Source organism: Bison bison, unplaced genomic scaffold (assembly GCF_000754665.1).
Source record: "Bison bison bison isolate TAMUID 2011002044 unplaced genomic scaffold, Bison_UMD1.0 scf7180017864295, whole genome shotgun sequence".
Classification (NCBI taxonomy): Eukaryota; Metazoa; Chordata; class Mammalia; order Artiodactyla; family Bovidae; genus Bison; species Bison bison.
The window spans coordinates 4,734,318-4,748,439 of NW_011494867.1; the positions used below are offsets into that span (position 1 = coordinate 4,734,318).

Genomic DNA, 14,122 nt, shown 5'->3' on the forward strand with positions numbered 1-14,122 from the left:
CATGTCGCATGTGACCCACAGCTTCCCTCTTCACGGTCCTCATCTTTACACTAAGCCCTCACGTTGCTGTTTTCACAAGTTCTCTCCGAGGCCTCTAATTTTCTGGACTGTTTCATGTTTGCCGAAACCTGTGGGGGCAGTCGGCTCAGCACCATCGCTGCCCCCTCCCCTCTGTTCTTCCTTCCTGTCTGATTCCAGCCCACAGTCCTTACGAAATGGTAGGACACGGCCCCGGTTTCCTACCTCCAGCATGCTGGGCAGGAAAAAGAAGCAAATGAATAAACCTGGACGCCACTAAGAAACTCTCGGCAGACAGAGGAAAATGTTAAATCCTTCTGGGTCAATTAGCTCTGCGGTTCCCTCACTCTGCTACTTCAGAGGGGATGGGGGGAGAGGTTGTGTTCCTGAGCGGGGGTCACGTTTACTTTCCTAGTGTCCTTTTGGGGAGGGGGCTTCCCTGGTGGCTCAGTGGTAAAGAATCTGCCTGCAATGCAGGAGACTCGGGTTCGAACCCTGGGTCGGGAGAATCCCCGGGAGAAGGGCAATGGCTTCCTGCTCCATCTGTGTTGTACTCTGTGTAAATGGTGGCCTGTTGACATGTCCAGTACACAGTCTGCAACAGCCATGCGTGGCGGCCCTCGTCTCCTGCCTTCTGAATGAGCGTGAGATCTCGGTACATTCGCTTCACCTGAAGCCAGGGGAGTCCTCTTTCTGTATTTTTGGCCCTGGACTTGAGGCTCCATCTTTTATGTTTCTTTGCATTCCAAAGGAATGCTGCGCCATGAACTTCTTAAACACACACGGGGGCTCCTGGCCCGGGGTCTCCAGCTGGCGGCTGGGTTGTTTAAAGAAGGATGTTTGTGATTCTTTGGGGCTGACACACTGGCTGTCATCTGTTGTTTTTCTAATCTCCCAGTAAACATTTGGAAAGTGAAGGTTTAGGCACGTGTGTTTCTCTAATGTCGGAAGGATAAATAAAGCCATCAGGTTTCGTGAGTTTTCTCCCGTTTGCTCAGATGTGGCTGCAGGTCTGCCCCGGAACAGAGCCGTTTGCAGCCGTTAGTGCAGCACGGCCCTTACTTGGCAGCAGGCACCACCGTGGATGGGTTTGGGGAATGCCTTTTGACAGTTCCAGGCTCACGGGAGGCAGCACAGGCTCCTCCAGGCCGGCCTCGGAAGGGGGCATGGAGGGACAAGACCCTCAGGTACTTCTCAAGCCTTGTCTCACTCCTACTAGCAGGACCTGAAGGGAGCCCAGTGGGAGGCAGTGCTGTTTCCTCTCCCTGACCCTTCCTGAAAGCTCACAGCTAAAACCGAGAAACAGAAGGAAATCCGCCAGACAGGTTTCTCTTACCCCATTCCTTGTTTGCTGGGAGGCTTTGTAATTAGATCACAGCGTCTTTCTTCTTTAGGAAAGATTTAGAAGACTTACCACACGTGCTCTGCTGCTTTGAGTGGAAAAGTGACATGACAGCGTTCAGAACTCTTGGTGTCCCAAGGTTTAGATCCAGTTTCTTTTAAGCCCCTCTCCTGCTGTGTGACCCAGGATAAATAACCATTCTGTGCCATAGGAAATTTTTTTCTTTCTTGAAACAAGAACTGAATATATTCCACTTCTTATTATTCTACAAAAAAAAAAAAAAATAGAGGCAGTGTATACAAGGTGTTATAAATTTTGTTTCCCAGAAAACTATATGTAAATCCAGGTCATATTGTATACAGTTCTGATTAGAGGCAAGTGTGTAGGTGCTCAGTCGTGTCGAACTCTATGACCTCAAGGACTGTGGTCTACCAAGCTCCTCTGTCCATCGGATGTCCCAGGCAAGAACAGTAGAATGGGTTGCCATTTCCTTCTCCAGGGGATCTTCCCAACCCAGGGATTGAACTGAGGAATCTCCTGTGTTGGCAGGCGGATTCTTTACCACTGAGCCACCTGGGAAGCCAGGCTCTGATGGAGCAAAGACTGTTACTTGTATGAGTTATGAATCCTGGCTGCTGCTGCTGCTAAGTCGCTTCAGTTGTGTCTGACTCTGTGCGACCCCATAGATGGCAGCCCACCGGGCTGCCCCGTCCCTGGGATTCTCCAGGCAAGAATACTGGAGTGGGTTGCCATTTCCTTCTCCAATGCATGAAAGTAAAAAGTGAAAGTGAAGTCGCTCAGTCGTGTCCGACCCTCAGCGACCCCATGGACTGCAACCCATCAGGCTTCTCTGTCCATAGGATTTTCCGGGCAAGAGTACTGGAGTGGGGTGCCATTGCCTTCTCCGTATAAATAAAAATATTTTATTTTAAATAAGTGGCTTATGACATTCAAGATGTCTCAGACACTCACCAGTAACCCTTCAATTGCCTGGATAACCCCGTGGATGGAGAAGCCTGGTGGGCTACAGTCCATGGAGTCACAAAGAGTTGGACAGGACTGAGTGACTTCACTTTCATTTTCACTTTCAATGATGCTTGAAGGAAATGAACAGAAATTAGCCACTTGTGCAAAAATAAATCGATCGTATTGAAGCATTAATAACCTGTGAGAGGAAGATACCACTGTCAATTTAAAATACTAGTAAATTCTACCGTATAGAGGTAGCTGTTTATTTTCTGAGATGAAAAAGGGATTACAGAATAGGCTAGATAATCTGAATGTGGTTTTGCTGGAAGATTGAATCAGGGTGTGTTCTTTTTTGGGAATTAACATGTATCACCAGTGGCACGGAAAAACAGGGATCTCTGTAGACGGTTCGGCTCTTTGGAAAACTAGATCACCCCCGTGAATGCTATAGCCTGCACTGCACCTATGGTGCGTGTGTCTGAGCTCTGCTTTGGGGGACAAAACAGATCCTTCTGGGGGCTTGACATTCATACGGCGTTCCTGGGACTACCTGGAGGGTGACTGCTGCACCCTGGTTGTCCGGTGTTCAGGCTGGAGTCGAGAATGCTCTCTCTCGTGTCTGCACGTTAGAGTATTCCAGCCCCACGCCATCCCCGCCTCACCCCACCCAACCCAGAAGAAAAAGCAAAGGCGTGTTCCTAGCCAAGGCCCAGATGTCTTTTCTATATTTTAAGTGCTCCTTATATTATCTTGACCTTACAGTTTACAGGGTAAAGGAAACGTTTACGGAACAGTTAAGACCAGTTAGAACATAACGACTTGCCTCATTATCGCACTCTACAAATCTCCGCTTTACAGACTCCACTTCCCCGCCTGCTCGAAACTTGTGTTTGGCCTGTGAATACGGTTCCTGGCCCACATATGGAAACACAGAGAACTTCTCATTGCCCCTGCCTCAGCTCAGACGTGCCAAAAATAAGAATCTTTAAGAACTCATAAAGTAATTTAGCACCACATTAATAAAATAACACAGTTTTGAATTATTTCTGTAAGTATGTCTTTGAGTTAGTGGTAGGATTTTTTTTTCCCTAGGTGTCTGTTCAGATATTTAATCTGCTTAATAAGTAAACAGCTCCTATAAATCAACAATCTTTTTTTTTTAATCACAAATCTTTAAAAAAAAAAGTAATAGGACAATTTCCAAAAGTTTCGAGTGTCATTCAAGTGGCCAGTAAATGTTTGGAAAATCCTTAGGTTTATTAGCAAGAAAGACTCAATTTAGCATTGAGACTGTATTCAAATTTTGAAAACTTGTAAGAGTAACAAATGTTAAACTTTTACTACACTGTTAGAAGAAAGCAGAAGTGGGTATTCTCATAGCCCGGGGGAGAGAAGTACAGTTTAGGATTTCAGTTCTGAGGTTTATTATTATTATTTTTTTTCTAAACAAGTCCTCTATCAAAAGTTAAAAAGAAAAAAATTGTTTTTCATCTGGGATTTTCATAGGTAGGAAGTATCTTAAAGGAATATTTAAGATATACCCACAGATTTATAAAAACAGGTTTGTAATAAATCTGTGTTATTTATATGACGAAAAAATTAGAAGGACTTAAGATTTTTATTAATTGAAGTAAATTGTGGTGATCTAAAGCAGAAAATACTTTGTGATTTACAAAAATACAAACTAAAACATAAGAAATTGAGAATTTCAAATTATTAATGAATGCTTCCAAATTGTTTCTCTTTAAAAATATTCCAACTTATCTACTAGAATTTGAAGGAAAACTAAAGGAATAATGAAACATTATCACCATTTTTACTGATTCATACATTATTTTTCTTTATCAGACAACAAACATAAAACTCTAAATAAAATTACTCAAACTTTGAAACTCTGGAATGTAATGTCCATCTGGTGCCCAGTGAAGAGAATGGGTATCTTACTATATGCATGCTACTTTTAGCCCTGAAGTGAAGTGATTGTGTGAAGTGAAAGCTGGTGAGTTGTGTCTGACTCTGCGACACCGTGGACTGTAGCCTGCCAGACTCCTCGGCCCATGGAATTCTCCATTCCAGAATACTGGAGTGGGTAGCCATTCCCTTCTCCAGGGCATCTTCCCAACCCAGGGATAGAATCCAGGTCTCCCTCATTGCAGGTGAATTCTTTACCATCTGAGCCACCATGGACTTGAGTTCAATCCCTGGGTTGGGAAAATCCCCTAGAAGGGAAAGGCTACCACACCAGTATTCTGGCCTGGAGAATTCCATGGACTGTAAAGTTCATAGGATTGCCAAGAGACAGACACAACTGAGTGACTAGGGGCTTCCCTGATATATCAGTTGGTGAAAAATCCGCCTGCAATGCAGGACACGCTGGTTCAATTCCTGGGTCAGAAAGATCCACTGGAGAAGGGATAGGTAGCCCCTCCAGTATTCTTGGGCTTACCTTGTAGCTCAGCTTGTAAAGAATCTGCCTGCAATGCAGGAGAACTGGGTTCGAATCCTGGGTTAGGAAGATCCCCTGGTGAAGGGATAGGCTACCTACTCCAGTATTCTGGCCTGGAGAATTCCATGGACCGTGTATAGTCCATGGTGTTGCAAGCAGTCGGACACAGCTGAGCACCTTTGACTGTAACTATAACCACCATGGAAGCCCTTTAGTCCTGCAAATACACAAATTTAAGCCTGACATGGATGCTTTTTTATTAGCTGTTCTGTTCACCTGGAGCGAATACCTGCCAATCTGCAAGTACCTCTCAAATCATTTATTGGAACACAGGAAAATGGATACCCTATACTTCTGGGACATAATATCTTATTACACAAGAACCTATCAGATCTGGGCTGAGAGGAAGGATTTGACAAGTTAATTAATTTGTCTTTTCATTATCTAAAAGCTTAGAAGACTCAAACCCTCCTGGTCCCTGGAAACATTTTCTTTTTCTGAGGTTGGGAGTAATGCACCATTACCCATCAGGGTGTTTGGCTGCAGGTTTTTTTTGTGTGTATGTGTTGAAGATGTAGGGGGAGAGATGTGGAGCGGCGGTTTCCTGGGGCCTGACGTGTCACCTGACCTCGTGTTGACCCCATGCTCAGCAGCAGACCTCAGGTGAAGGCACCATGTGTATCAAGTTTATTCTGTGAGTGTTTTCTAAAGGTTGGGGTCCAGGATGGGAGACCATCTTCCCTAGGTCTATGGTAATAGTGTTTTCATTTAAACTAGGGAACTCAGCATTTGTAGATATTGTTCTAGACACTGGGGATGCAATGGTGCTGCTAAGTCACTTCAGTCGTGTCCGACTCTGTGCGACCCCATAGACAGCAGCCCACCAGGCTTCCCCGTCCCTGGGATTCTCCAGGCAAGAACACTGGAGTGGATTGCCATTTCCTTCTCCAATGCATGAAAGTGAAAAGTGAAAGTGAAATCACTCAGTCATGTCCAACTCTGTGCGACCCCATGGACTGCCGCCCACCAGGCTCCTCCGTCCATGGGATTTTCCAGGGAAGGGTACAGGGGATGCAGTGGTAGATGAAATGAAGACCCTTCTCGTGGAGTTTGCATTCTAAGGGATGAGGAGGAAGACTGGAAAGTGACGTGGGGCCAGCTTGAAGATTTTATTGTTTTGATTTTTACTATTTTAGAATTAATTAGGCTGCTTCTGGTCTTAGTTGCAGCGCACAGATTCTCTAACTGTGGCTTGCGGGGTCAGTAGTGGCACACAGGCTTAGTTGCTCTGCAGCGTGTGGGATCTTAGTTCCCCAACCAGGGATCGAGCCCACATCCCCTGCACTGCAGGATGGGTTCATAACCACTGGACTACCAGGGAAGCCTCAGCTTGAAGATTTCAAAGGTCTGTTTTAAGAATTTGGACTTTTCTGACGTGGGCTTAGCGAATTGTTTTGCCTTTCTGTTTTTATTTTATTTTATTTGAAACTAGCCATTTGGAGAAGTAGGATTTTTAGAAGATTTATCTAATGGCATTTTGTAAAGTCATCATTAAATTGACTGTGAGGATAAAATATTAATTAAATGCTTTCAGAGCTTACAATTCAACCATATCAATTTTAGACCAATTGGGGAAGACACTTTTAACAATACTGGACCCACCCTTTTCCTCCTATGAGGAGTGTCTTGGTAAGTGGACAAAAGAAGAGTTTAGCTTTCTCCAAAGGCTTTGTTAATAGGCTGCTTCTGTAAATGTGGGCTCCCCAGTTTTGTTTCATTTTCTATTTATCCACTTATAAATGGACCAACTGACTTTGCCCAGTTGTTTCAAAGATAATTAAAGTGTTTGCAAAATGTACCATTGTTCCTGATTTGAGATTCTTACTATCTGAAGTTTCATGCAGACAGTTGGCCTAGCTGTGGCTTCCGGAAGGGCTGGGTCATAAGTCACAGGATTAAATGAACGGTAGCTTCATGACTCAGTGTTGTCACATCAAAGATCGCAAACCGAGCACTTTTGGTGAGTTGACAAGTACAAGAAATTGGGAAAATTTAATTTTACTGGCACGCTAATTAAAATTGGGAGGTTTCCTAGGAGCATTTAATGCTCTATTTTGTATCCCACAGTGGTGCATTTACCACTGCTCTATTTCTTTTAGATTAAAACTATTTTACAAGGAAAGCAGTAAAGACATATCATTCCTAGTGATTGCTGTCCATTGCTATCTCCACCATCCTTGTGGAATTGTAAGGGCATAAATCATGTCCAATTCATATAAATCATTCCCTGAAATGACTGCTTAGGTTCTTAGGTCTGTGTCGACTTGATGTGACAGTCATGGTAAGAGATTTGCTGTCATCTTCTGTATTGTGGATCAGAAATTCCCCTTTCCTCTCTGGGACTTACTGGTGAAGACTGACTTCTCTCTAAACCGTGTTTCGTTTCCACGATGATTGAAATGACCACAATGTGCGTGTTTTCTTTAAATAGCTCTTAGAAATCCACCTGGCAGATAAGGCCTTCTAGAATCAGCTGGTGGTATTATTAATACAGAATCAATGAGCATTAGGAAGCAGGAGCTGTCTGTCAGTCATTCACATACAGGTAGTAAGTGTATCCCATGTCCTATCGACTGAACCGTGGCCTCCTGCACGCTCGCCCCTGTCAATAGCTCAGCCCTGGCCGATCACCTTGAATTCATTCTAGGGGAGCATCTTTCATTTGCTGCTGCAGGTGTGTGTAATGTGCAGCTCAGAGAGAAATTTCTCAGTAAGGCAGAACCCCACATTTTTTTTTTAGGGCTTCCCTGATAGCTCAGTTGGTAAAGCGTCTGCCTGCAATGCAGGAGTCCCTGGTTCGATTCCTGGGTCGGAAGGATCTGCTGGAGAAGGGATAGGCTACCTACTCTGGTATTCTTGGGCTTCCCTGTGGCTCACTCAGCTGGTAAAGAATCCACCTGCAATGTGGGAGAGCTGGGTTTGATCCCTGGGTTGGGGAGATTCCCTTGGAGAAGGGAAAGGCTACCCACTCCAGTATTCTGGCCTGGAGAATTCCATGGACTGTGTATATAGTCCATGGGGTTGCAAAGAGTTGGACGTGACTGAGCGACTCACTTCACTTCCACATTTTTTTTTTTTTTAAGGATGGGTATCTGTCTGGGTATTAATATCTTGTGTCCAGTACCCACCAGAGTTCTTCACCTTTAGGAGAACAACAGAAGCACTGACTTCTTCCCCTTCCGATTGGAAACCAGCTGCAGTTCATCATAAATGTTTGCAGCTACTACAAATGATATATGGTGACAATCTTTCTAGCTGCTCAATCCTTCTAGTTTCTCTGAATGAAGACACTTATTGTGACTAGTAACATGGCTTCTCATTCTGATTTGACCTGGGGTTCCTTATCTGAAACTGTTGTCTGGCTGGATGTGTTGAACCTTTTTCTTTCTTTCATTCATTTTACAGGTCACCTTTAAATTAATTCATCAGTTTGACTGCTGGGTCACAGTTGGGGCATGTGGGATCTTTAATTGCAGCTTGTGGGATCTATTTCCCTGACTAGGGATTGAATCCAGGGCTCCTGAATTGGGAGCTTGGAGTCTTAGCCACTGGACTACCAGGAGAGTCCCTGGTGAACCTTTTTCAAGGGCTGATGAATGCCCTCCACACTGTCTGTGCTGGGCTCCGTGGTGTCTTTGTTTCTGATGCCTCATGGTCATTTATGGATGATTTGCAGCCACTGCTTGCCACCTAGATCCCCATCGTGTATAAAGCTGGCCTCCTGCTTTCTGTAAGCACTGAGTGCGTCCCAGGTTCCCCGAGTTCCATGCACAGGCAGCTCTGACAGCAGTGGGCCTCAGTGGGGCAGTGGGAAGGACGTTTGAGCAGCTCTGGTCTGAAAGAGTCAGCTTCTGCCTGGGGTTGCGCTTGAAAACCAGCTCTCCACTGGGCAGAACTGTTGTCCTCCCTGGGCAGTGCTCATCTGTCTAGAGGGAGAGCTCAGTGTCGGTCCTCTTTTTACTCTGTCATGTCTGCAGCACACGGGCTGTGTTAGACTTGAGCTGGTTTTTCCTAGCCTCCCTTATGGCGCCTTTGAGATTGGTCAGAATGGGGTCTTGCTTTGATGACATTTTGTTTTCTTGACGTATTGTTTGCTTCTAAGAAGATGTAATTAAAAAGGAAGCTCAGGTGAAACTTTGGGATGGACCATATAACTTAGCTAAGCTACTTTTCTTTTTGATGCAGGAAGCCCCCGGGGATATATTGAAGAAACAGCGTTTGGTTGTGAAGAGTACAATGTCTCAAGAAGTATTACCAGAAAGAGATTTTTAAGACAAATTCCTAGAAACTTTTGAGTCATTTGTGGATAGTGGAGAAATAATTCTTCACTTCTGGGATAATGCAGCTCTATTTCATTAGGAATTCATGATATGTTAATAGTGGGGTAGTCAGCCTTCAGCTGGTGGGTCCGTAAGTCAGTCCTCACCCCGAGTGTCTTGCTGATGGTGATGCTGCTGCTGATAGTAACAGCAGGTGCTGATCATGTGCTGGGTGCTCTACATAAATGCTCATGTGTGTATTCTAGCCTTGCTTCAAGATGATCAGAATTGTCTGTTTTGCAGGGGAGGAAATTGAGCATTAGAAAAGTTATGATGTGTGTTAGTTGCTCAGTCATGTCCGACTCTTTGCAACACCGTGGACTATAGCCCACCAAGCTCTGCTGTCCATGGAATTCTCCAGGCAAGAATACTGGAGTGGGACGCTGTTCCCTTCTCCAGGGGATCTTCCCAACCCAGGGTCAGAGCCAGGTCTCCTGCATTGCAGGCATATTCTTTACAGTCTGAGCCACCAGGGGAAACCCAGGAGAAGTTGTGATAACTGCCCAGAGTTTGAAGTGAGGTGCGGGCTTCCCAGGTGGCACTGGTGGTACAGAGTCCACCTGCCAGTGCAGGAAACATTCGGCACGTGGGTTGGATTCCTGGGTCAGGAAGATCCCTAGAGTAGGAAATGGCAACCAGCTCCAGTGTTCTTGCCTGGAAAATTCCATGGACAGAAGAGCCTGGTGGGCTACAGTCCATGGGGCCACAAAGAATCAAACAGGACTGATCACACACATAGCCATTGGTGCATTCCAAATCACTCTTTAGAAGTCAAAATGCCTAAGGAGGAGATGGACACCTTCAGCATCACCAGCTTCATCCCCAGTACATCCATGTAGTGTTGGAAGAAGCACCATTTTGTCCTTTTGAACTCTTCTGTGCCTGCCTTTGGCCCATGCCTCTACCTGGTGGTTCTTTCCTGGTCTCCCTGCCCATGGTCTAAGTCCCTACTCCTGAACCCAAGGCAGCAAAAGTGTCTGTGGAGAGCCCAGCCCTTGAGGGTCACGAAGGAGAGTGGCTCAGTCAGGAATTTTCTGGCCACCTTCTTTGTTCTCGGACTCTTTGTGGCAGGGTCTGCAACTTCCATCAGCTCCAGTTCAGCTCTCCTCTGATTATTGGGTCTGTGCCCCTAGGCCGTCCACATTATCACACTTGCTGAAATGCTTCAGTGTCTGTCTGCATCTTTGCAGCCGGATTTGTAGCTTTCCTTTTCCAAGTCTGGCTGGTGTAAAACTGCTACCTCCACTTCCTGCCCTGTTAATAATGCCTCCCGAGAGACTCAGCATCCCGTAATTGATGGCTGAGATGGGGAAGAGAGTGCTTCATCTTCAAAAGATGTCGCAACTGTATGAAAGAAAAAGAATAAAGGGGAAGTTGCCCAAGTTCCACTCCCCTTATGCAGTGGTTTCCCCCCCCATTCTTAGTTTTGCCTTTTATTTTGCATTCAACTGCCTATGTAGTTTTATATCCATAGTTGCAGTCATTTGGCCTTCTAACTCCAGAAGAAAAATCTGTCATTTAAACTGCATGCTGTTGAATAAGGGGACTTGAAAACTCCGACTCTCAGATCCCATCTTGAGGGTACAGTTGCAGCACCACAGCTTCTGCAGCACGTCCTGTGCGCTCCCATGTCGCGTGTTGCAGCAGTATAAGGCAGGGGCTTGTACAGTCGTGCTTGTAGCTCCTCACGTGTGTCCGCACCAATTCTGATAATTTGCATTCAGAATTTGCCTGTGTAAGTTATATTTTTTTAGATCAATAATGCAAATGGGAAGACCCAGTAGAGCCCATAGCCTCATCATATCTGATTAGGCCTTTACAAAATCAAGAAATAGGGAGTATGCATCCTGCTGCCTCCTCTCTCTCCCTGTAAATTACAGACAATACCAGCTGTCTATAAGTGAGCTTGGAAGTGCTTTTTTTTATTGGTAGAAGGGTGTCTGTCTTCATTCAACAAATATATTTTGAGCATTTTTCATACAGAGTATTCTGCTAGGTCCTGTTGGAAGATCAAGACTACAGATGACCATCTTTTCTTTCAATGGGCTTGCAGTCTATTTGCGATGATCTCCTTGTCTATTTATTCAATACACATTACTCAGGAAAAACAATATGGCCACCCGTGGGCTGGATTCACCATGCACTTGAGTGTCTCTAGTTACTACCTATGTCCCCAAGATGCTCACTGTCTTAGCCAGCACAGCATTAAGAGGGTATCAGGCAATGAAAACATTGAGAGGGCCAGACAGAGGGGAAAGGACAGGAGAACGGGAGGTGATGATATTTGGAATCAAAGATGGCCCCGGCCTAAGTCCCCACAGATGGTCTTGGATAGACGGCTTCTGGGTCTTTTGGGTAGCCAGAGGTGGGCCTTGGGCCTTCGGTGACAGGCCAGTCTGGGGTGTGGGGAGATGACAAGCCGAGAGAAACGTTCTTTGTAGATGCACTGCCCTGAAGATCATCCATATGGGACTGCGTGTATGCGGTATAGAGGCAGTTTCCACAGGAGCCTCTCGGCATCTTTGCGTGTGTGCGGTATAGAGGCAGTTTCCGCAGGAGCCTCTCGGCATCATTCTCTGAGGGCCTTTGGAAAAAAAGACTCTGAGACAACGACTGCAAACCCCATTGTGTAGCCCTGTGCTCCCAGGGCTTTGCTCTCTCCTCCAGCTTTGGTCTTGTTCTGTCCCTCAGCCGTGTCTCCTGACGTTGGCGCTCCTTGGGTGTTGTCTTCCACGCTCTCACAAGCCAGCACTGCAGGGCTAACCTCCCATTCCCTCAGCGATGGACAAGTCTGCTCCCAGTCGCTCCAGTCAGTGCTGTGGTCTCCACTCAGAGTGGTCCAGCCCGAGTCATAGGGCCCCCTCTGAACCTGGCATGGTGATCCCTTCTGACTGGTCCAGCCTGAATCACAGGCTCACCTCTTGATTCAGCAGGTGGGGTCGGGCTCCCCCGAACTACACCCAGGAGGGGCGGGTTTGTGCAGGGGTGATGAAGGAGCTGTCAGAAGAAGGGGTGCCGACACAGAGCAGGGAAGAGCGGCGGATGTCCGGCACGGCCCTGCGGCAGTGAAACCCCTCCAGTGAGTGTTCCACGGCTGCAGCCCGTTCATTCCGTACAGTGAGGTTTTCACCGCTCTGCAGAGTCTGTGTGATTCGGGCTTTGAACAGAGAGAAGAAAAGAAAGGACCACTGGCCTGTTTTGTTCTTCTCAAGCATAGATCATAATTTTCAGTTTTATAATTACTGATGAGAATGCCTGAGCCAGGACTCCCTGGAGATTTTTCTGCCACTTAACTGGAGTAAGTAAAAGGGACATCACTCCCCCGCCACCCACACCTCCAAGCAGGCCAGCTCCCAGGCTCTAGAGGACGCTCCCGTGGGGTGGATGGCCCAGCCCCGGGCCTGGCAGGGAGGCAGCAGCCTTACTGATTACACCCCTCAGAAACCCAGCCCTCTGCCGTCTCGCGCCCTTCCCCCGATGCAGCAGGGGAGTGCGTGTGTGGCGGTGGCACCTTCTGCTGTGAAGTGGCGAAAGGTGCGTTTTTCTCTGCATGCTGGTGTCCGGCCATGCCGCCCTCAGAGCGGCTGTGAACACTCTGACGGAGGTCACTTCTGGGGTCTCCATCATCCTGAAGTGACGTTTGACATGACTTTGCTTGTCACCACGGAGGGCCCCAGGGACCCAATGGGGAGAAGGTGAGTTACAGGCCTCGAGACAACTCTTCGGCGACCCGCCCGGAAGGCTGTTTCGGGATTGAGAGACGACTTAGGGAGTTTTATTCTTATGTGTGTGGAGGCGCTATGCCTTTCTGAGCCAGGCTCAGGAGAGACAGACTTTTTTTTCCTTCTCCTCGCGTGGCCCCCATCTTCTCAGTACGGGAAGGGGAACTCCTGCGAATCTGTCGGGATCGAGATGGAGGGGGGCTCCACGTCAGCAGCACGTGCTGTTCCTGCGCTGCCCGTGAGCCCCAGATGACGTCGCGGCCCCTTCGCACCAGGGCTGCAGAGGGAGGAGCCGGGACAGGGACCGCGTGCCCAAAAGCCCACCAAATCCTTACTGTCCGGCCTTTTATGGAAGGCCTGGGGCCCCTCCTGCAGCCTCCCGTCTGCTTTTTGTTCTGTCCTTCTCCTGTTGCTTTGCTCTGCAGGCAGGAGAGCATATCTGTGCCTGGAAGGCTCTGTGCAAGCTGGAGTCCAGTCTTGGCTCCGCGTTGAGTGGTAGGGACCTAGGCCTGGGCTCCTGGGTCTTTCTGAACTGGAGATTCCTCATCAGTCAGGTGGAAGTAATAGAGCGGCCGCTGCCTGGGCTGTGTGAGGGTTCCTGAGCTAATGGAGCTGGGCTCCGTACTGCCAGCCTCACCTAACCAGCACTCGACAAACACATTGTCTGTCTCTCTGTGTGTCTGTCTGCCTGTCTTTCTCTCTCTTTCTCACATACACACAACTTCCTATCACATGTTTATCTAAGAAGGAAGAGGGAGTACCTTCATGTTGTTCTTTCTGCCTCATTTCAGTGTGGAATGCTTAATGTAGCCACTCGGAAATTAATTGCATGTTTTGCTGTTATATAATTAAGAGCTTAATTAAAAAGAAATAACTCACTTTTCACTCCATTTTCTCCACTTGCACAATTTGGATATTTTATTTCGTAGCCCATTAGAATCGGAAAACGAGTGTTAGGTGTCTGGCTTTCCGGACTTTCCCTAAACAAGAACAACCTGACCAGGGGCCCATCCCCAACTTGCTGGGGCGGTGTTGGTGGGGTCTGGGGAACTGAGCGCCCAAGGGCCCCATCTCTACCCTGCTAGGGTGGCGTCAGCAAGGTCTCGGGGGACTGAGTGCCCAGGGGCCCCATCTCCACCCTGCTGGGGTGGCGTTGGCAGGGTCTTGGGGGACTGAGCGCCCAGGGGCCCCATCTCCACCCTGCTGGGGGGGCGTCGGCGGGGTCTGGGGGACTGAGCGCCCAGGG

The 14,122-nt window shown here is 47.3% G+C and overlaps 1 protein-coding gene and 1 non-coding gene across 5 annotated transcripts in view; both read left to right on the top strand.

Annotated features, from left to right (window-relative positions):
• WWOX (WW domain containing oxidoreductase) overlaps window positions 1-14,122 on the top strand; it is a 916,676-nt gene that overhangs the window by 123,261 nt on the left and 779,293 nt on the right. The window lies entirely within an intron of this gene.
• On the top strand, window positions 7,580-7,651 carry TRNAC-GCA. The gene has a single exon. It is a non-coding gene; the product is annotated as a tRNA-Cys (tRNA).